The sequence below is a fragment of the Pyxicephalus adspersus genome, chromosome 8 (genome assembly GCF_032062135.1).
Source record: "Pyxicephalus adspersus chromosome 8, UCB_Pads_2.0, whole genome shotgun sequence".
NCBI classification, from domain to species: domain Eukaryota; kingdom Metazoa; phylum Chordata; class Amphibia; order Anura; family Pyxicephalidae; genus Pyxicephalus; species Pyxicephalus adspersus.
Genome location: NC_092865.1, coordinates 40,559,898 through 40,584,368, shown reverse-complemented (window position 1 = coordinate 40,584,368; position 24,471 = coordinate 40,559,898). Strand labels below are relative to the sequence as shown.

General features: G+C 37.3%; 1 long non-coding RNA gene across 1 annotated transcript; it reads right to left on the bottom strand.

Annotated features, from left to right (window-relative positions):
- Positions 1-526: 526 nt before the first annotated feature.
- On the bottom strand, positions 527-18,357 carry LOC140336780 (uncharacterized). The gene is made up of 2 exons (XR_011921943.1): positions 18,269-18,357; positions 527-630 (listed from the first exon to the last, which is right to left on the bottom strand). It is a non-coding gene; the product is annotated as an uncharacterized lncRNA (long non-coding RNA).
- Positions 18,358-24,471: the final 6,114 nt, after the last annotated feature.

Genomic DNA, 24,471 nt, shown 5'->3' with positions numbered 1-24,471 from the left:
TAGGAAAGCTAAAATGAAACCCCAATTTACCATCTTTTGCATATACTTAGCATATATTTTATTCAACAAGCATAGATTTTTGCTTTTCTGGAACTGAGCTTCCTAGAAGCCCTTCAACACAGACAGTAAATATGCAAATACCAACTATAGGTCTTGATAGATTATCTTATATATAAAAATAAAAGTAAAAAATATAAAAGGTGTGATCTTTGATCGAAGATCCATTGTAAGGACCAGAAACTAATGCATTGATGATTTAAATATTTTATGGGAAACAAAATATTTTTTTAGAAAATATTCCTTAGAAAATATTTATAAAAAACACATAGTGTTAAACTCAAAATGCTGACATCTCATCAAACATCTGGGGGCTATGGTTGTACTATATTTACAATATTCCCATTCACATAGCATCTTACCTAACTAAGTCATTTTTTTCCTCAGTGCTAGCATGCCTACCTATGAGTGTTGCCCTTAAGGCCTGTCACAAAGCCAGTGCCAACACATAATTCTTTAGGTCTACTCACACCCTTGAATTTGAAGTCTTCCTCCTGAAGAGTCACTTCTTTCTTGCTGAAGGGATGACAAAAGTTTTCTATTTTTTTTTTAGCCAGGCAACATCTTCATCACCTATGTAAATATACATAAAGAAATAAAGGTAAATATAACAAGAATAATAAAATTGATCACTGCAGCATTTCCCTAATATCACTATCTCCAAATAGACCAATTTTGGTAAACACCACATGGAAATATATTCCATACTTTGGGAATCCAAATTATCTTCTTATCTGGCCTTTGGGGTCTTCTGCCAAGGTGGCAGAAACCTTTTTAGAGGATTACCTGGAAAAAACTAGGTTATAATTGTACAAATGCCCAAAACCGACTTTAAAAAAAGTAAGCTATTGATTAGTTTATATCTGTGCTACTGTGGATCAGTGAAGAAACTGTAGCGAATCTGCTCCACACAACATGGATGCTAATCATAAATTAAAAAAAAAATACCAGTAGGATCCCTGAACTTCAGGAGATTTCAAGTATCTAATGCACAGGACACTGTTCTAGTTCTAGTGGGGAAGGAGGGAGGGTAAGAATTTCTGGCAGGACTTTACTACTGTTTGTGCCTCTGCTTAGAATACTTCTTCTTGCTTACCATAACCCAGTGTTTAAATAGTAAACAAAATGCTATTAGCATGGTTGTCCCTATGTAGAAGAAGTGAATGCAGATGTCCAGACTAGAGTGTTCTGCTTCTGGTCAACAACAAATATAATAACCTCTATTGTCTTTATTGCCAATATCCTAAAAGTTTACATATGGATGTATTTATATTATGGTTATCTATACATGTTGGTATTTATATGTGTTATTAGTATTGAATTAAGTTGAACCATTACCTTTTGTACTTAAAAAATGTTTAGGTTGTATTTTGCAGCCAGGAGCCTCCCGGGATGCGTGTCATATTGAGTCTTGAACGCTGTGGTATTTAATATCTGCCCAATATTCAAAATCTGCCCCAATTATGTGGAGTTGTTCTTCTGCATGGATCTCCCATTCCATTATGGGACATCTTCATAATACTGACTTGACAGTGGTCATGATCTGATCATGCGATTGTACACTTCCTCTTCAGTGCTACAATTTACAGAAAAAGCAATACTGCTCTTTCCCTGCCTTCTTCTTATCTTTCTCCTTCACTGAAGCACAACTTCTTAGTTTTTTGTCTGGTCTTTCCCTTCCCCCATCTGAGCTCTGCTGTACAAGGAACTAAAATATACCAAGTGAAATTTGAGTACTTACACTGCCTGCATTTACAAAACCACACATTAGATTTATAAAAGCGTACCTAAAGTCAGAATTTTCACTTTACATAAAAGGGTAGACAACAAGTGCAACACCCTTTTTAAAAAAAAAAAAACAGAAAAAAGGGTGCAGCACTGCCCCCTTATCGAATGAATCGGAGCGCGAAGCCTCCTGGGATACCTATGTCACTCATCCTGGGAGGCTCCTGGGTGCTTCTTCTGCGCATGCCAGAGCATCTTAGGCATGCACAGAAGGAGCCCTTTAGTCAAAAGGGAAAAAAATTGCAGATCTCACAAATACGCAGTTTTTATCCCATCTATGTCACCGGATCTGGCACCTGTGTTGGGTGATGTAGGAACAAGAACCCGGAAGAAGAGGAGAACATAGAGGCGCTTGGAGCACCGTCCCGAAGGCAGATGCCAGGACGACGCGGGACATGATGGAAGAGACCTCCGAACCAATCAACAGCCCTGCCCTGATTGAAAGTAAGTGTATTTTTTTGTTTTGGGGGACTTTTGAGTTTAGTTGCTCCTTACGTGTGCATTAAAGAACAAAAAACTTAATTAATTTGTATTTTTGTAAACCAAAATTTCTACCTGAAATTTTTCTTTAACTAAAGGTGCCAACAGAACATTTGTATGATCATTTATAACAGCCCCATCACATCCCTAGTCAATGCATTTTGACTAAACCAGCTTTAGCCAAAATTAAAGTGGACCTAATACCAAATTTCAAGGGGAGGACCCCTCTATTTCTGTCTTTACCTTCCGGGCATGCAAGATTGGGCATAATAAGAAGGGGCTTTCCATTTACAGGAAGGCCATCACCCAATCTTGTGCCTGCGCAGTTTGAGATTTGATGACATCAAGAGGGAAAAATACGGAAGAAGATGGCGGCGCCCAGTATCCAGTCTGTGTTGGGATCACAGTACACATGCTAGATTTTTGTCTGAGAGGTTCACGATTGTTCGCCTTGAGCAATGATCATCTAGTGTGTGAACAAGGCTTAACAATTTCAAATATAACTGTACTAAAACAACAATATTTAGAGTGGAAGTTTACCTGAAAAAAAACTGTCTTCGAAAAACAAACATTTTATTGCTGAAGAAAACTCCTGTCTCTTTCACAATAAATGCTTCCTGATTGAAATCTGTGTGTGCAGCTCAAGGTATGTTCCTAGGATGCTTTGTAATGTTACAAATAAAAGCATATCTAACCCCCCCCCCCCCCCCCCAAAAAAAAAAAAATATAATAACAGACCATACATGTGGTGGCTAACCTGATTTTATTTTCAGCCTAATTAGGTACTAAATATAGCTGTTCATCCTGACAAATTTGTATAGTTGTTGTCACATTGTGTGAGCCTAAATAAAATCATACAGGATTTTATCCTAATGGTGTAAAAGTCTTCTGTTCAATACACCATGGTAAAGAGATAAACACAAATATGTTTTAAATCTGTGTAATAATCATGGCTGACCCTAGTTACTGTGGATAAATAAATTTAGACACATACAGTTAGGTTATTTGCAAGATTACTAAGTGATAATAAAGCCTTACAGAGTATACTTCCAAGGTTTGGTAATGTACAATGTATACAATTTATCCATGCTTTAAGATCTGTGCCAATGCATGGCAATTACATCCCCCTGGGCTGGCCAACATGAATATGTATGCCGTGCCTAGAAGACTTGGGAGGATGATGGTACCCACAAGACAGCGAACAGAAGTCATCTTGCTGCAAGGGAGGTGAGGGCACAGACTTTAGTTCCACCTTAAGTAAACTGAAGTCAACAGATGGGTGGTAAATGCATGATTGCAATGCAAGTCAAATGCAAACATTATTGCTTTTTCTGCACAATCTCATAGTGGAAGTGATCAGGGGCATAGGTTTAATTTGAGTGCAAGTTTCACTATTAACTCATCAGGTACAACTGTATAAAATGTTACATAAGATAAAAATATTGTAATATATATGCATACACATTAACACAAAACAATTACTCCGGAAAACATATAGGTAACATAGTTACCTCAACAACAGTTGGTCTCCTTACAGCAGCGGTACCCAACCTGTGGTCTGCAAAATTTTGGTGGTCTGCGGCTCTGGTCGGTGCACCCCCCAGCGGGGACAGGAGAAGCCTGGGGGGCGCGCACTGGCCAGAGCCGTGGACCATGTCCCCCCGTATGGATAGCAGGCTTAGGGTGGTGGGTGCACAACCCTCCCACTCTACCATCACAGGCTCAGACCGGCCCTTTAAATGACACATGGCTCTCTGCCCATGTGTGGTCCGGAATCCGTAAATTTAGTGGTCCGTGACATCCAAAAGGTTGGGGACCACTGCCTTACAGCACAACTTTCATATCAAGGCTACCCCTGCTGACTTATGAAAATCCTATTTGTGTCTGGCTTGAATACTCTGGACGCATATGAACAAGCAGAAATCACATTTATTGTAACCCCAATATCTACACCTGTTTTAGGTCTGTAAAAAGAGTACTGAAACCAAAGCATTAGCATGACAGTCAGAGAACAATTCTTTTTCATGATCAGAGGTCAGATATGATCGCTCACTAATTTATTTCATCACAGGTTTCCTTTAACATTATTGTAGACCAGATCAACAGCCCAGAGCAAACCTAGCCTATCGTCTTGAATGAAGAATGTCATCAATGCACTGCAGACAGGAGGAAGCATTTCCTCCTTCCCAATATTTTTACCCCCTCCTCAATGATTAATCAGAATGCAGCTTTGTGAGCAAATACTCACTGTACTTTTGAACATATTTCTAAATCCTTACATATTTATCTATGACTTGTTTAGACTATTCTATTTATGACTACAATTATTATTATTATTTTTATTATAATTAATTTAAATTAATAATAATAAACAGGATTTATATAGTGCCAACATATTACGCAGCGCTGTACAATAAATAGAGGTTGCAAATAACAATGAACATATCAATATACATCATACACATGATATTTATAGTCAGAAAGCTTTTTTTTCATCTCTTTTCTAATAGTAATGTGGACAAACAAAAAAAAAACAATTGCTCAGTCAGCTGCATTGACCTTTTTGTGCTGCCCAGACACTAGTGAATGAGGGGCCCATGAGTAGTCCATTGAAAAAAACAAAGAAAGAAGGTAACAGTGAGGAAAAATATAATCTTGGTGGCTAAGACCAAAAAAGGCAGACAAATATATATGCTGTGTTTCCAAATCCCCTATTACACAGAGGGATAATGCAGTCAGTATTTCTCAAACTGCATCTGTGTCAATGTCCAAAAAACGTAAGCAATTACTTGCTGTCTCAGTGTATGACTACAATCAAACTGGTTTTAAGCAGTAGAAAGTCATGTAACCAAAAATTTGAAAACAAAACAACAATCCCAGGAAAACCACAAATATTCTATCCAATATTACTTGCAAAATCTCAAATAAATCTAGGTTGGCACTGCACTTATCTAACTACTGTCACCATATAGATTGTATAGATTGGCCATGGTCCCTGACAGGGAAAGGTTTCAATATTCTTTGTCCCACACCTCCTATTTTTCAGAAGAACAACCCTATGCATATTATTTGGATACGCCCACCTAAAAACTGATAATCCTCACTATAATAAGGTTAAATAACCTAACAGGAAAAGCTTTAACACACAATTTTCAAACTTGGACAAAACTTTATTTGCAAACAGAGTTCAACCACTCAATGGATCTCATCTCATCATTTATTTACAGGTGGATCATTCTTTTATGTGGTGTCTGAATTATTTTTTCTTACAACAGTGGCATCCTCAAACCAGACCTTGAATTGCACACAAGTTATATTTTATGATTCTACAATTCATGTTGTGTTAATAAGCTATAAGCTAAAGTTTAGGACTATAAAGTGATCAAAATCAAGGTAGGATGAAGTGTGTAACATTGCTGGTGATTGCTGGTTTATTACGCTATGTAGTTTAGAACAATGCTGCTTGCTGTTCCTTGCAGTAGGCCCTGTCCTGCCTTATCCAAGGCGGCCAAAGGCAACACTAGTGACTAGTTCTTTGCTCGCTGCCTGTCTTATTTTGGGCAAAGCTGGTAAAATGTATTTTATCCCGTTTATTGTAATCCTACACTTATGTCCGGCTCTTCGACAACTACACTGTACAAAAACTGTACAGTGTATAGCCGCGCAGCATCTCCCTGTCACTGACACACAAGTTTTTACTATGCTTCTCTCTTAATGACCAGTTTTATTATGACTTTAATACAGTCTAGGGTCAATTTTGAGAGAAACTTATTAACAGAACTGCATGTTTTTGGAATGTGGGAAGAAACTGGAGTACCTGGAAGAAACCCACACAAACACGGGGAGAACCTGCAAACTTCATGTAGATAGTGTCCTGGCTGAGATTCAAACCTGGGACCTAGTGCGGCAAAGGCCAGAGTGCCAACCAATGAGCCACCATGCTATTTGGCATGTTAATTTTTCCAGGCTTTTTGTCATCATCTTCCACAAGAAAAGCCAACTTTTAAGGTTCCCCCCTGCCTTGTATCTGGTTTGCTGCTTGCAGTTTCAGAAAGGATTGTGTAGCCGAACTCCTATTTGAGAACTATTCTGTGCACTGGGGAATTAGGCATCATCAGTAAATTCAGTGGTAAAGTGAACCTGTCATCAAGCTTTGAACATTGACATATGGGGCCTGATTTATTAAAGCTCTCCACAACTGGTGAAAATAGACTATCATGGGAGAACCTGGGTGATCCAGGAAACCTGGAATGGATCCGATCCAGGACAGAAAACATTTGCCACTATAGCAAGTGTTTTTAAAAAAATCAATTGCAGGTTTGCTGGATCACCAAGGTTCTCCTATAATAGTCTATCTTCTCCAGTCTTAGAGAGCTTTAATAAATCAGGCTTATGGAGAATTTACATTTTCTTAGCAAGCAGTAAATCACATTTAAAATAGGACCTAATGGCCCATGTAGCTGCAGGCCTTTAGGAGCAGTTCATTGCCTTATATTCATTAATTGTCAAGTTCTTAGTAGATGCACTAAAGATTTTAAAGCTGTTCTCCCAGCAGCTCAGCTCACTCTCCTTCCAACATCTAGAGCAATCATATCAAATCATATGTAAATGTCCAATGCTTGGCCACTGCTATGCAACTAATGTAGCCATCAAACGTAAAGACTTCCTCTCTCTGCTCTGCTAATGGTTGTATAACAGCCGCCAGACAAGAAATGGAGCTTTGTGATGTGTGATATTTGGAATAAACAGTCCCACTAAGTAACATTGGAAACATTGTCTACTGCATTAAAATAAAGAAATATAATCCAGTCAGGTTTGTGGATCACAAAAAAATAATATTTTGGCATCCCTCTGAACAGGATAATAAAGTGTATGTTTAAAATGTTTGCTGGGCCATTGCATGTTATCTGCATATAAAGAATATGTGGTATGAATAGGATAAAGATATGCATGTATACAAATGTGATGTATGCAGCACCACATTCAAGCCTGCATACCTAATACACCCAAAAAAGTCCAAAAAGTAAACAAAAAACAAAAACAACATGTGCATATGGCACTCACTGTAGACTAATTGTACAGAAATGTTTGTCCTTTTATGTGATAAAGTGCACGTTACCAGTAAATAGATATAGTGGTTGCATTAGTTTTCATATTTTTAGGAACAATTTCAGCAAGTACAGAATGTACTGTTGATCCTAAAAGCAATGCATTGCTTGTGTTACTTACCTATAAGCTAATAAAAGTAAAAACAATCCTATATTTCTTCTGTACACTGCTAATTCCCCATATAACACCCCCAACAAAGGACTGCCTACTAACCTCCCCATTTCCCAACATAATGGTTATAAACAAAAGAAGACATGTTCGAGGTCTTTGTGTAGAAATCATGATTTTGAAATTAGTGTATCCTCCCAGGGACACAAAGTGGGTTATTATACAAATTACCATGCACTATGGCTTTATAGCACCATACAAACTCACTCATGTTAGTATAGATAGAGGATATAAAAAAGTTTTAGTCTGGAAGGAAGGAAAGCAAAACAATGATTTTGATTGGCTGGGGGGTAAATACATTATTAATATTCACCACTAAACAATGCCAGCCTAAATGTATCATGCTTAGGTAGGCATTTAGCAAGCTTCAACAAGAGTTTACTTAATGTTTAGTTCACCTGGGTCTACCAAATACTTGCTGAAGCTTGCTAAACAGTTTTTACAGCCAACACTTTCTGAATGTATCCCTCCCAGACTGCACATGAACAGAAAGCAGTATAAAGTTTGCTGCTTTATTAACAACTTGTAATTGCATGCACACCGGGATGGAATTCAAACTGATGTTTACAAATAAAGATTACAAAGTGAATAAAACAGCTTAGCATACAGTGTACAGTGTGTATGGGCAAAATAAAAAGGATAAGTACATCTCTGTATTACATGCATGCTTTCCTTTTTTGTTCTTTAAATGTGCTCCAAGTACAGAAAAATACCTATTGGTCCACCAAAAGAGCAAGCTTCTAACGTTCATAATCCAATCAGTGTCAATCACCTGGCATGTTATTATTATCAGACAGGATTTATGTAACGCCAACATTTAACGCAGAGCCGTACATTAGATAGAGGTTGCAAACGACAGACACTATCATCACCTGCTGAACATTAAAGAAAGAAAGCCAGAAAATACCTAATGCAGTCACTACATTTGAACAATTGTAAGCAGCAACATTTAGTTTTGTTCCTTTTCTCCTTTACTAAAAAGGACTCCCTCAATTCACTAGCAGTGGACCCCACATTTCTCACAGATGATTTTTTCACCATCAATTGTGGAAAGGAGTGGCAGTAATTTATCTGGTAAAGTTTATCTCTTTTCCCCAATGCATCACAATTTTATTTTGAGTCATATCTTTTTGTCTTTGTGTATGATTGAGTATTCTTGGTGAAAGTAAATTTTCACTATGTGAAGAAAAAATATCTCTTGTAGAGTGATAATTTATTTTGCTAGGTGAACAGCCTTTAGTAAATCCAAGATGAAATTACTTATTGCACACCTCTGATTGCAGTACATGTAAACACACATGTTGTCATTGTATAAAAAGGAAAAAAAAACACTGATAAAATGTAATAGGTAAATAAAAACTATATATTACATATACATGTTATGACATACAAAAAATTGGAGTCAATACATATCATAGGTAGGTACTATAAAAAGAGCAATCATAACCCTGATCCAACATACAGGTGAGCCCCAGGTTCTTTATTGCTAATTCAAGGTTGCAGTATGAGTAAATATATTCCTGCTCATCATCCTCAGGGGTGTAGATCTACAGGGGTATAAGGGTTACTAGGCCAATGACCTAATACACTTATACCAAGATAATCTTGCATGTAAAACACTCTGAATGGGAAACAGACATTTCATTATAAAATTTACTATAGACTTGCACTGAAAGAAATTTTTTTATTTGCACATTAAAGTTCTGGTCTGTGCACCTTTTCCCTTTGGTATAAAATTTCCTGTTCTTTAACATTCCAAGTATTCTGGAACACGCTGACCTAGGACCTTTGACTGCTTTAATTTTTAAAATTACTGTCTTACCAGTTACTTTGGCTTGAGGGCATGTGAATAGTTTTTACAGTTTGATCGTAACAGATATGCTGGGAAAGGAGTATTTTTTGCATCCAGTATTTAAGACCTTTGTAAGGAAGGGAATTAGTATATATTTGCACTTGTCAGGGTACCAGTAGATCCATGTACCAGGTGCAATCCACTGAATCTGAAAGCTGTCATATTGTCAGATATCTAAATTGCATTTTGGAAACAACGGGCCTGATTCAATAAAGCTTTCCAGGTCTGGAGAAGATTCACTTTCATCAGTGAAGCTGGGTGCTTCACTGATGAAAGTGTATCCTCTCCAGCCTTGGTGATCTTTAATAAATCAGGCGCAAAAGCTTTAAAAGTTTCAAAATGGAACAGCAAAGCCTACTAACATGACACTTGAGAGAAAATAGCTAAATAAATTAGGCACATGTAAATTAAATTATTAAACATTTCCTAAATTTTAGATGTTTGGGAGTTTATTTTGCTAGGGAGTTGGTAAATTGTGTTTTGACTTTTGACTGGTGAATTTAAATGTAAGTTACGCTGTGTGTGACTGCTGTAGTCTGTGTATCTTTTCTGAAAAATGTATTGTTAAGAAACAAGATAACAGGCAGGAGGGTTAATTTTTCAAAAGGTAATGTAGTTGAGGTTGGTATATGATATTACTTATGTTGTTATTTGTGTCTTTTTTAATGTTTAACTTTTTATTTATGGTTTTGATGCTTTTGTTTGTGTTTCTCTGTAGTATATAAAATATTTTCTTTTGTACAATATATTACAAAAGAATATAAATATATAAAAAAAAATATGCCAAGGAGCTCTATGGGGTGGAGGAAGGTCTGTGCTTTATTATGCACGTAAAGCTGCGTACACACTTGCAATTTTTGTCGTTGGAAAGGATCTTTCACGATCCTTTCCAACGACAGGGGACTGCACGATGCATGAACGGTGCTGTACATACAGCACTGTTCTGCTCTATGGAGAGGGGAGGGGGAGAGCGACGGAGCGGCACCCTGCTGCGCACTCTCCCCCTTCCCTTTCATTAGGATCGGTCGTCATCCATCGTCCGTGGATCCGGCAGGTCGGTCGTTCGGACGATGGACGACACCGACTGTACACACGGCAGATTTTCGCCCGATATTTGGCCGATGACGATTACCGGGCAATAAAAATCTGCCATGTGTACGTAGCTTAAGTATTTACATATTCTTCACAAGCCAAACAAATTCTTCACAGGCCAAACAAAAACAAAACAAAGCCTGCATCTTTAAGCATTGTGGAGGAATTTAATTTTCAAAGTTCACAACACAGGCACAAGCCTTTTTCTACAGGAAAAAATATTGTCAGGCTTCAATCAGCTGGTGTTTCTAAATTGTTAAACTAAGTGAAAGTCAAGTCTTTAGCTACATGTACACTTAAGACTTTTGTCATTGGAAAGGATTTTTCACGATCCTTTCCAACGACAAAAAACTAAAAGATGCATCAACGAGTGCTATACATATAGCGCTGTTCTGCTCAATGGAGAGGGGAGGGGAGAGAATGACGAAGTGGCTCCCAGCTGCACTCTCTCCCCTTTACTTGCATTACATTAGTTTGTGAATTGGCCAGGATGGCCGTTGTACACACGTCAGACTCTCATCTGATACTAGCCCTGAAACAATAGGAATCATCTGACGTGTGTACAAAGCCTTAGTCGTGATTCTTTAGTTTCTTCATGAACTAATAGCTTTACATTAAAAGCATCTTGAGAGGTTGTGGATGACTTGATTTAAAGATCTCTTAAGCTGCGTACACACCTGCAATTTTTCTCGTTGGAAAGGATCTTTCACGATCCTTTCCAACGAGAAAAGACTGCACGATGCATGAACGATGCTGTACATACAGCACCGTTCATGCTCTATGGAGAGGGGAGGGGGAGAGCGACGGAGCGGCACCCTGCTGCGCGCTCTCCCCTTCCCTTTCATTAGGATCGGTCGTCGTCCATCGTCCATGGATCCGCCAGGACGGTCGTCGGACGATGGACGACGACCGACTGTACACACGGCAGATTTTCGCCCGATAATTGGCCGATACCGATTATCGGGCGAGAAAAATTTGCCGTGTGTACGCAGCTTAACTTCTTGGTAAGACTAAATCAGTCGTAGTAGTTTAATGGCCAAAAGTTTGGGTACAGGTACACTTTAAAGCCCAGCACAAATTTATCTTAAATCAGGTAAAAACATTCCAGATGTATCAAAATAAAAGATGCATACAGTCATGAAATTCATTTTCCTTGAAGAAAGCAGCCACTGCCTGAGTAATAAAGCCTTTGACCTGAAAGCTTGATGCAGAGAAGGACCATTTCTGTCTGTGTGAAGGATGTGGTCAGTAAAGTTCATGCTTCCTGTGGATATCAGAAGGTGGTATATCAGACCTATGGAAGCTATCCACACAAAAAGGCAAGGATCCTAAACTGCATCATGTGCAGAGGACAATCTTATCTGCTCTTCTTTTTTGCAGAATTTGAATGGTAAGACTTTGAATACCTTTTTCTAATGCCGATTCAAATTTATTATTTCTATAGCAAAAAATTTTTAAATAAAATAGTGTAAGAATTGTTGACTTATTCTACACAAATATATTATAAAACATGCTATAACCAACTTATACGTATTAGGGAGGAAGAAGCAAGCTTTGGTGAACTGGTGAACTACTGAAATTAAAGGCATCCAGAAAACTTAATCTTTAAACCAAAGTTAGCTATGGCAGCCACTATGTCTTTTAAAATGTTCTACTATTGGCTGCATAATTGACAGCGAAATAAGTTCCAACCTGCACATCAAACTACAATCTTACTAATTGCTGCAATAAGTTATTATAGTGTAGGGTGGAACAAAATCCAGATGTAGTTAATACCTGTAGGCAAAGTTAGCCAAAAGCGAGACTGCTCAAATGGAACCAGAACACCTTTATCGGATTTCTGTCCCTTTTTTACACCCATCTAACAGTGACAAACATTTTGTTTAGTAGCAATAGACAATAAGTGTCTCACAAACCTTTCCCTCTATCCCATAGATAAAATACCTTTGCCAGGGCAAAATTATCAAGATAACCCATTTACAGGTTTTACCCCCTATAGCTGCCTGGTAATTATGAGCAATTATGTCTGCAATATAAGCCTTGCTGGATAAGCTGCAACAAAACCTCAGTCACAAATCCCCTCTGAAAGCATCTGGACGCCAAGAAACCCTAAGGGGTTCAGAAGCCACTGAGATTCTTGTTTTTTTTAAATTTTACTTTGCTTATAGCTAACTGCCAGAGTTTCAAGTGAAGAAACCATCAACAGAGGTTTCATCTACAGGTTTTTAAACGTGAGGAGTGATATTTATATCCACAGTGGATAAGTTGTGTTACATATTTTGTTATGTTTATTACAATTTTTCTTCTTCAGGTAAATATGAAATGTATGTATTACTCAACAGGCATAGCTGTTTCATTTTACTGTTAGAATGTAAAACAAGCCAGAAAAGCAGGATAGATCAGATTATGTAGACAAATGAATTCTTGGAGGGATGCACCAGATAATGGCTTTCAGAGTTACTTTATGGAAACCCAGCAAATTAAGCACAAACTAAGAAAAAATATATTTTTTTTAAATCATTGTGTTGCTTAAAGTGACTTTAGACATGACTTTTATGTTCAGGAAAGGAAAACCTAAACTAAAAATAATAGGTCTATTGAGCTCAAGGAATAGCTGAACCAATGTAGATCTCAGCATTTTAAATCTCTCTTAAATAGATTTATGACTGTTCCCTGTGACAGCCCCCCCCCCTCCCCCCTACATATACACATGCATTCCACAGCCCACTTATCTACTCCAAATCTGGCTAACTTTTTCATGTTTATTACAGTGTGTGTGTGTTTTAGAGTTTGTTGTGTAAATCCCAGAAAGCTTGCCCTGTAAAATGAATTGTTAGTGGAAATAGAAACGAATCAAACTCAGCTGTGTGGCATCTTTGCAACTTTTCAGTTTGTAAGCTTTCAAACAAATTGTACTAGAAAATTAACTAAAAAAATTATACTTTTCCCTAATGGGTTTTCTATTTTGATAAATATAATGGGAAATTACATAAGTGGAATAATATGATTTTCCCGATAGATTTACGGCATCCTGGGAAGAAACTAAAAGTACAGTGTACAAGTTACAGTGTACCTGTGATGTGTCCATGTGTTCAAAGCAAAAAAGTCACATTTAACAGTAACTGTGGCACCACCAGCAACGCCCCCATCCTAATAACACAGAGTACACCCAGTTTTATGGGGCAGCTCGCAGTCTACCAGTAGTCAAAGTCATTCTCCCTAATTTGAACAAATGCAGAAAGATAAAGTTGGGACTTTTAAGGCATTCAATCAAACTAGATGTACAAATTTCACAAAAAAAAAAAAACATTACTTTATTCAAAACTTCATTAAAAAAATTAATTGTGTGGTGGATATATTTAAGTACATGATAGACATTTGTTTCTTGGTGATGATGATTTTTTGCGCTACAGTGGATAATAAAAGTAGGACAATTGCACGATTGGAAAGAAACCAGTAATTTTAAAGAGACACTCCAATAAAATAGGGAGAGAAAGTTGTGATAATAAGCACTTTATCAATATAAAGAGTTGGATAGTGCTCATTGCAAATTAGATTTAGTGGATTTGCTGTGGTCACTAATGTATAATGATGATGGAGATTTATTGGAATAATAATTATCAAGGCAGTAACTGTCAATAGATTTTGGACACATGGTGAAGGTGATAAAGATAATAATAATAATATAGTAAGGACAATAGAGGCAGTAACTATGTGTATCATGTTGATATTCTTACATAAAAAAGTCCTCTTGCCTATTTCTGCTATGGCATTGGTCTGCACAAATTTACAATCTAAGAAAGGCCCTGTTGGTCTGGATGTTCAAACCAGGGAGCCATAAAGGTAAAATATATGTAATTAATGGATGATGTGGTTGTAGGTAATTTGTTCCTGATGAAGCGGACTCTGCACCATGAAACACATTGAATGCATAATACTTATCAATGCATATCAGACCAACTATGGAATTGTATCAAACTTAATGATTTTATTGGAAAAAATGTTTTCATGAAGTTTTGAATAAATGAATGTTGTTATATTTGTGAAATTTGTACATCTTGCCTGATTGAATGACTTTAAAATCCCAAAATCATCTGTCTGCATTTGTTCAAATTCTGAAAAATAGGAATGTGGCATGTGATATCAATTTAATGAGGCAAAAGGAGTTGTCCATAACTTATCTATACATTCTCCCTAATTCACAGGCAATGCCCTGCATCTCTCCAAGAATTGTATAAGCAGGATAGAACAAAAGTGCTATCAAGAGCTGTCAGCAAAGCCACAAGTGAAGAAAATGGAGCACACTGCAAATTCTCAGTCCCTCCAAAGGAAGTACAAGGAGTGCTTGGTTCAAGGGGATTCAGTGTCAGGAAAGCTGAATACAAAGCAGCAGTGCCAGTCAAGAATGCCGGGTCACAAGGTCCCTGCTGGGTGGCACCTGGTGAAAGGAGGATGTAGTGGTAGAAGTAGAGGATGATAAGCAGCTGAAGGAGGGCTTAGTGATATGAAAGTAAAATATCAGGGATGCTGATCAGGGAAGTAGTATTCAGGATTGGTTGTCGATTGATATTAGGTTCAGTAGCAGGGATGCTAAGCATCAAGGAGTTGAGTGCCAGGGGTGCTGGGTGGCAATGGGAGGTTAGTGGCAGGTGTACTGGAAGTCAGAGAGGAGTAATAGCAAGTATTCTTGGGTGACATGAAGGTGCTAATTGTGAGGACCTGGGTGATGGTTGGCAGGGAGAAGCAGTGGCAAGCATAGTAAATAATAGGATGATGTAAAGTAAGGGGTAATGAGTGATGGGAAGGGAGTAAATTGCAGGGATATTGGTTGTCAGGATTGTCAGTAGCAGGGTTGTTAGGTATCAAAGAAGAATGATGTTATGTGCCACTTGTATCCTATTCTTAATTGGTAGGGATAGCATGATCTATAGGTCATTACCCCTGGAAATACATTTGACCATTGATCTATGTTAAGTATATGAGGTATAGTTAGGGTATGAACTATTCTCTGGACTGCCCAAATCTCTGGAATGGTCTTCTTCGTCCTTTTTGGCTTGCTCCTTCTTTGTGCTCATTTAAAAGAGCGCTCAAAACCCATTTTTTCAAACTTTCCTACCCATCTTCTTCTGTCTTTTAAAACCGTCACTACTTCCCACCTCTCTATATCTCCCCTCCTATTGTGTGCTAATTCCCCCACCTACTAGATTGTAAGCTCTTCAGGGCATTGTCCTCCTCCTGTGTCACTGTCTGAATTCGTCTGTCATTTGCAAGCCCTATTTAATGTACAGCGATGCGTAATATGTTGGGCTATATAAGTCCTATTTAATATTAGTGGTAGGGAAATCAGTAAGATTTGGGGTATTTGAAAGTATAGTTAGCTTTAAGGTTCCCGTCACGTTGGACCATTGCGGGGTGGAGAGGATGCAATCTCAATATGTGCTATTATTTATTGAAACGCACATGAAATATTTTTAAAAAAATTAAGATGGTACTAGGTTGGAAGCTAAAACAAAAAAATAATCATGATGAAATGTCTAAAAAAAAAAAAAAAAATTGATTGATTCCACATTACTCCATGCAGTTGGCACTTTTGGGTATAGAAGAGAAAACCTGGGACAAGAACTTTCATGAATTATCATATTGTATGTCTGTTTTCTGAAAAACACACCTTTAGGGTTTACAGAGAGTGGTCAGAAAATAGGAGAATTTTCTGAATTGCAGTCCTCAGGGTGAATATGTATTTTAATGTCAAAGGTTGAAGGAGAAAGGCCGGACTGTTTGAGCTGATACAAAAAACAGTAAATGATATAATTGACTACTGGTATTACTGTAATTGAGGTAAACAGAAAAGAATCTCTAAACAAACAACACGTTGAACCTTGGCACAGATGGGTTACAGTAGCAGGTCACCATACTGGAAAACTCTCCAGTCACTTAGGGACAGGCACTAAAATTTGGAAAGATTGAACAAACATCTTCCCTATCTGATGAGTTTTGATTTCTGCTGCAACGTTTGAATGGTAGGTTCAGAATTTGGCATCAACAACATGAAAGCATGGATCCATCTTGCCTTGTATCAATGGTTCGGGCTGCTGCTGATGGTGTATTGGTATGGGGAATATTTTCTTGCCTCACTTTGGGCCAACTGAGTATTGTAGAAATGCCACAGTCTAACTTAGTATTGTTGGTGAACATATCCATCCATTTATGACAGCAATGAACCCATCCTACGATGGCTACGTCCAGCAGGATAATGCGCCATATCACAAAGCTCAAAAAATCTCCTACACTGTTTTTTTTTTTAACATGACAAGGAGTTCACTGTACTCAAATAACCCCTGCAGTCACCAGATCTCAATTAAAACAAGCAACATAGGGATGTGATGGAATGGGAGATTTAAAGTCACACTGGGACAGGGAGAGTGTTCTCATCCCTGTATATAAAAATATGTTTCCTACCAATGGTCTTTTTGTTTTTTAAAAAAAGGTGTTGCACCAAAAAAAAAAAAAAAAAAACAGAATTTTTGTCTTACATAAAAGGGTTGTCTTCCCTTTTACGTAAGGTGAAATTTCTGAGTTTAGGTATGCTTTAAATTCAAGTTCTTGATGAAGCCACAGGTGAACCCAATGCTTTGCTCTGCATACTTTCATTGACCATGTCCTAATTTGTAATCCCCTCACTTCCAGTCCTAAAGCCAGCAAATCATAATGGGAACACCACATACAAAAATACCACTTTTAAGTGGGGAAGGGTAAAACCTGTCTGGCTGGTTTCCAATGCTGTCTGCACTGAACTGTCTGAACTTTTTATGTTTGTGATTTCTTGTCAACAAATCAGGAATTACTGAGGAATATCAGCATGGGGACACAGGCAGCAATACAAACTTAACAATAGCTTAAACCCTTCTCATACTAAACGAGCTGAATATGAACCAAAAAAAAGAAAAAACAAGCTGTGGCTATAGTTTAACTGATGGGTATTATTTCATAACATAACAAAAGATACAGTAACATGCACAGCACAGTAATCTATAGCAATCATTAGGAGCTGACATTTAAATGCTGAAACACAGAAGACAAAAAGAGTTCTCTGTTTACAATGGATGGCTTCTACTCTCTTTAGAAAGGTTTTTACATGAAAAGCAGGCGGAAAAGCAGAAGCTGAGAGATAAGGATACACAGTGCAATGCCAGGAAGAGATGTTACACAGCATTAGCTTGGTCATTTGTACATTATTACAATAATACATTATTATACACTTATTTTAGCTAGCCTTGTATTAAAGGGCTGAACTCCACCCATTAACAATCAAAACTACATCCAACAAGAAATATAAAGCCTAAAACTTTAAACCTAACAGTGATCAACTTTATCCACAATCTAGCAAAAAGGTAGAAATTGATCTTATCACACACAAAACTGTACTCTGCATGGAAGTCTAAGAGAATGATAACATATCACAGGCTACTTTACATTTACTGGAGTTATATAAAGGGCAAGCACAACAATCAGAGTATTATTCCTAATTCTTTTCTAGATCACCTAGCTGATGTTTGATGTGTTTCTGTGTTAGCATATTGACACTCCCACACAATTTAGGTGCATTTCTGGCTACTATAAAGTATAAAGTACTATAAAGTGCTATTTAAGTACTAAAGTAATCATTATGTATACAATTCAGCCAGTGTAATGTTTTGTAAATACTGTGAAGAACATATACAGTACCTTCTTTCCTTAAAAGTTTGCTCTTCAATATTCCCCTTGTGCAGCGATCATCTCTGAGTATGAAGCAAGTTCCCAGCAGCGTATCATTCACTTCCTAGTCTCGTGATCTTTCCTCACCAGTAGTAGGCTCAGTTTTACTAAAGTCAATAAACCAGAAACAGCTTCTCTGCTGAATTAACCACTTACATTCCATGCTTTTCAGTTACAGGCCCATTCTTTCAACAGTAACTTTGTTATAACTATACAACAAAACAGGGGAAAACCAGTTATTTAGTAGAAATGTGTATTTATAGAAGGTTTGCTGGTAAAAGAAGAAAGTAAATTTGCTCTTAAGGTTCAACAGGATGCTCTCTGCACTTTTACCTAAATTCTTCCTATTATTAAAAATCCAATATTCCCTGGAAAACTATTGTTCACAATTTTCAACCTGAAATCTTCCCAGTTTGAATGTCTTTGTTTGATGAAAGGTAAAGATCACAATTTTTGACCTCTCCTCCTACTGTGTCACTGTCTGTATCTGTCATTTGTGTCATTTGCAACCCGTATTTAATGTACAGCATTGCGTAATATGTTGGTGCTATATAAATCCTGTTTCCCAAAAAATAAGGCTTACCCCGAAAATAATGTACAATATATAAATACATGGACAAGGGATGCTCATTTAGGGAAAGCGCTATTGTTAGACATGATAAATTGGGGCCAATGGTTCTAAAGGAAATGGAGTCACTAGAAATTCAAGATGGAATTCAGGGTTTGGAGAGTAGTGATGATGTTCCAGAAGCTGATGACATGACTGTATTTGAATAAATGTTGATTTTTGTTCCTGAATATCACAAGAAGATCAAGATAGATTTCACGGATTGGAGAATTATGATGATGTTCCAGAATGTGATGACATGACTATATTTAAATCAATCTTGATTTTTTTGTTTAAATGTTAATTGTTGTTCATGAAAAAATAAGTCATGTCTGGAAGCAAAAATTACCATACCATTTTTGGAGCAAAAATTACCATAACACTGTCTTATTTTCGGGGAAACTGTAAAAATAATATAAAAGAGGATTTGGGTTAGAAGACAGGCAAATGGCAGCTGAATTGGCTAGGAAAAGATTTTTAAATATATTCCTATATGTCACTATTGACAAAAACTACTCTCCTTTTTTTCTTACAAATTTTCTTACAAATGACTGTCCACCAAATTGGAAAAATCTGACCTTATCTGGAACACTTGGATTATTTTATAACTCAGTTTGAATATTAACCCTTCCTAATAGGCATTATTCTTTAGTACTGACAATTTGAGTGAAGGTCTCCACCTCCTCTCTTACCGCTTCTTCTCTTCCTATCTTTTCCCATTTCTTATACCTGCTCACCAATCATGTTTAAGTTGTAATAATATTTGAATATATTAGTTTACAGAGATGCTCTTTCTGACTTTCACATTTGCATCTTTGAGGCATCAGGTATTCTCCTGCTCAGTTTACTTTTTTTAATAAATAGCTGTTGTTCTCATTCCCAATTTAATCAGATTGGTAGATGATATTTCTTATGTCGTTATGCAATGCTGTTTGTTATTATCATATTATGTTTGTTTTCTTCCTTTTTATTTATGGTTCATGTTCTTTAATTTCAAAATGGAAATTGTTGTGTGTTGCTTATATCAGTGTTCATAAAAGGACAATGTTATTTGTTTTTTCCCACTTGTATGTTAATTGTTATTAAGTTGAAAAAAACAATAAAAAGATTGAACTAAAAATGACTGTCCACATTAAAGCATGCACGGTGCAGCAAATAACTCCATGAACCCATACACTATAGTATTGAGGAAATATTCCTAATTTGTATTAGGGCTGTGACAATAAACGACACCACAACACATCTTGTTAAACAATATGCGATGCAGAGAATTATGCATTGTGTTACACTGCCATACATGCAACTTTGTGCTGTGTTCTGGTGAGTCAGAATGCCCCCAAAACTGCTAGTGCTTGAATGCAACAAATGTTGAGACACATCATAACACACATCAATGCATCACAACAGTGTGAATAGTCCCTAAGATGCAGAGATTGGAGCCATGTCTTGGGTAAAGTGACTTTATAAGTACAATACATATACAGTAAGTTGAAATAACAAACTTCAAACAAAATTCTTAATTTACACTTGTGTGTTGTGACAATGCACACTAAATCATGTGCATAAATGTATGTTACTACAATGTAGGCAACACACCTGCTCTATGTTGAGTGCAGTTAATAGTGAATAGCAACCCACGACTGTGTACGTAATATGCCATGTACCACAGTACACCATAGCACATAAAATGTGTTGTTGAAATGTATATTGGCAGTTCATTGATTGGAAAGGAAATTTATTGAAAATGTTGCTAGTGGTGCTGTTAGGAAAGTTTAGGCTGCTGCTCTGCCATAGGTGAAATTTCTGCCCAAAAAGAATTTAACCACCACAAAGGCTTCTTTTAGAAGAACATATTACTCTAAAGGCTTCATTATTATGATAATTCCAGGACACCACTACCAAGTTACCAGACAGAAACAAGTAGGCAAATTCAGAGTTCATTCTTTGTTGGCTATGTACTAGTTTCAGGTCAATGATCCAGTAATTAGTTGAGTTAGAGAAAGACAGGAAACTAGCATTTTGTTAGTGAGGACAGCAATAGCAGACATCTATGTTTTAGGTACAGATTTATTTTCCAATGAGAGTTCTAAAATAACATCCTCTATTGGCAGCAGAAGGAAAACATCTCCCTTTGTCTCACAGTATGTCAATTGTTTCCAGCCACTATGGATACTACACAAAGATACTGAATACACTGTGCTGTCCTATTACATTATTGTCACTTGTGGCTGAAATAGCTAACATCTATGGTCATTGGTTTCACTAGGGGGGGGGGGGGGCAAATCCCAGGAGTCAGCATTTTTTTGGTATATGAGACACAGCAAATAGGTCCTCTCCACCACTGTTACATTCACATAAACATTAACGTTCAATGAAACTCTGGTAAGGAATATTGGGAGGCTTCTTTTCCTGAAGACTTTTTTTGAGGCGTCATAACATTTACAATGTTTCCAAGATGCTTAACTATAGAGCCAACTAGTACTTCCATTGAACCCGTGAAGGGTGTTGTGTTGTGCCTCAGTAATAGGACAGTTCCTGGAAGTCTCCTACTCTATCAGACTTTGGATTGGACTATTGGAAGATCTCATTAAAATGTTATGCCCCCCTCCCCCACCCCAAACACACACACATAAATTCTACAGAGACAGAAGCCACGAAAGTACAATTCACATGGTGGCTGAACATATGTATATGCTAAGCTCACAGCTAATAGTATCCCCCCATGTCTTTCCAAGAATTTTTGTACTTTTAAGTAAAATGTATATGTAACGTAATCTTTTATTTGATAATTAATTGTAGGTAGATGCTGGAGTCCTGAATCACCCTCAGGCCTTACAAAGTATACATTTCACATAATACTAGTATTAAGTGCTGCTATTAGGGCTCATATAATTCCCCTCCTGGTAGTAATTAATTTAGTGCAGTGTAAGTCTTGTGCCAGTAGTTCAGGTTTTAGGATAAATTTTGCAGATAATTTGAATACATGAGGAGGCTAAGGGTCAAGATTTAGTTAGTTTTGGAGACAAAATTTAAGGGTTTGTAAAGGTTTTATGTTAGTGGAAAGTCGATAAGATTGGGAAGGTATAGAATCACTAAACTGTCCACGTAAAAAGAGTTTTTATTTTTTTAATAATAAGTAATGGGAAAGACAGCTTTGGAATCTTTGAAAAAATGAAGTATTTTACCATATTTGTGCTGACTAATACTCTCAACAGTGTTATGAAGAAAGGAAGTTTCCAAACGTCTGTCTTTTTGTTTTGTGCGGTGCATGTATACTATGGGTTCATGCACTGCTTTCCTAAACTACATGTCAGCATTCACTGAGTGGTGCTGAGTGGACAGATATTAAAATACATTAATTTATGTTAAAGTAACATGCTGGCAATGGATGCATTGGCACATAGTTATGTCCTCAACAGTAGTAGGGCAGTCATTCCCTTGGATACTTTCAAAACTATGGGCCAGTGAGGGAACCAAATTTCAATGAATATTGTGACCTTTTTACAACTGGCTGAAGAGATCTGGAAGAGGATCTTGCACCATTCATCATCTGTATTTAAATAGAAAGAGATGTGTTGTAATAAGATATTAGATAGAATGCATATTAATAAGATAAATGGTGATTTAAAATCTTCTCTCCAAAAAAATGCTCAATGCTTATAAACTAAACAAAGTAGTTAAAACACTTCTCATAAACCAGTGCATATATTTATTAAAATGTCACTTTTATTACATACATAGGCTAACCGCAAACAACAAAATAATAATCAATGAATTCCTCCAGGTACCATGGAATAAACCATTGTTGGAAATGAATACGGGAACGGTGAGTGTTGGATGGCACAATAGACTGCACATATGTTAAACTATACTAAAAAGGGGTAAGTGTAAAAAAAAAATTTTTAAATTTGTGTTCTCTAAATGTAAGTAGTTACATAGCTAGTTAGGTTGAAAAAAAGACATGAGTCCATTAAGTTCAACCTATAGGGAAATAAACATATCCCAGGTAAAGACGACATAGACATTGTTGTTTCAGAGGAGTGGTCGCCAACCTTTTTGGACCTACGGACCACTAAATGCATGGACTCTATGCGCAGGGAGCCGTGTGCCACTCAAAGTGGAGGAAACTTTCCCCGTAGTGACATCATGATGTCAGAACCCACCCCCTCTCCCATTGCAGGCCCAAACCTGGTGGGTGTGTTGTGTCCAGAGACATAACCCGCCCACCTCCCTGAGCCTGCGACCCATACAGGAGACATGGTCCGCAGCTCTGGCCTGTGCACCCCCCTAGCAGGTTCCTTCTCCTGACCCTGCTGGGGGGCGCACTAGTCAGACCACCAAAATTTTCTCGCTGACCACCGGTGGTGGTTGGCAACTGCTGATCCAGAGGAAGCAAAAAACCCTGGTTCAATTTTTTTTGCAACAGGGGAAAAACACCCCTTCCCGATCCCTGTTATTTCTTCAAAACTTTATTACCCAGCTAAATTATGTGCTTCTAGAAAAGCATCCGACTTTTACTTAAAACAAGCTATAAAACTTGCTAAAACTACTTCCAGAGGGAGCCTATTCCACCAAATGTGGTCTGACCAATGCTTTGTACAGGGGCAAGATTCTGTCTCGATCTGTACAGTCTATTACTCTTTTAATACAATAAAGTACTTTGTTAGCTTTAGCAATTGCATCTTGGTATTGCATGCTATTATTAAGTATATGATCTACCGAAACCTGCAGATTATTTAACATTTTTGACTACCCCAATATCCTCCTAAACAGGATGAAGCATGCATGTTTTTAGTGCATAACTTTACATTGACCAATAATAAATATTATTTTCCACTTGGATGGCCAATCAAACAGTACATCCAGGTCTGCTTGTAGATTATTGACATCCTTTGTGGACTGAATTCCATTACATAGTTTGGTGTCATCTGCAAACACAGAAATAGTACTTTTAATCCCAAACTCCTTATCATTTATAAAGATTTTACACAGTAATTGTCCCAACACTGAACCCTGGGGTACACCACTAATAACCTTAGACCATTCAGAGTATGAATCATTAATCACTACTCTCTGAATGCGGTCTTTAAGCCAGTCCTCTGTCCATTTACAGATTGACTTTTCTAAATTTATCGACCCTAACTTGCATATTAACCTTCTGTGGGGTACAGTGTCAAATGCTTTAGCAAAGTCCAAGTACACTATATCAACTGCTACTCCACCTGTTTACTTTACTTGGATAGTAAATTTGTTTGACAACTTCTTTAACTCATTTATTTTTCTTCAAAATAAAGTTTATTAAACACATAGACAACAATAGATGAAAAAACAATGGATGATATAAAAATGTAACCTTCCTGGCAATAAAGGGAGGTTAAAAAGCTGGAAAAAAGGGCATGGTGGAGGCCAACTTATTACAAAACATCCTCTGACATAGATAGTACAGTTATTTTTTGTGAAATAATGGTGGGTAGGGAGGTGAAGGTTGGAAATTTTTGTTTAACACCTTAACGCAATATAGGCGTGTGCTTGATTGACTATAACGAGAAGGTTGTATGCCAGATTT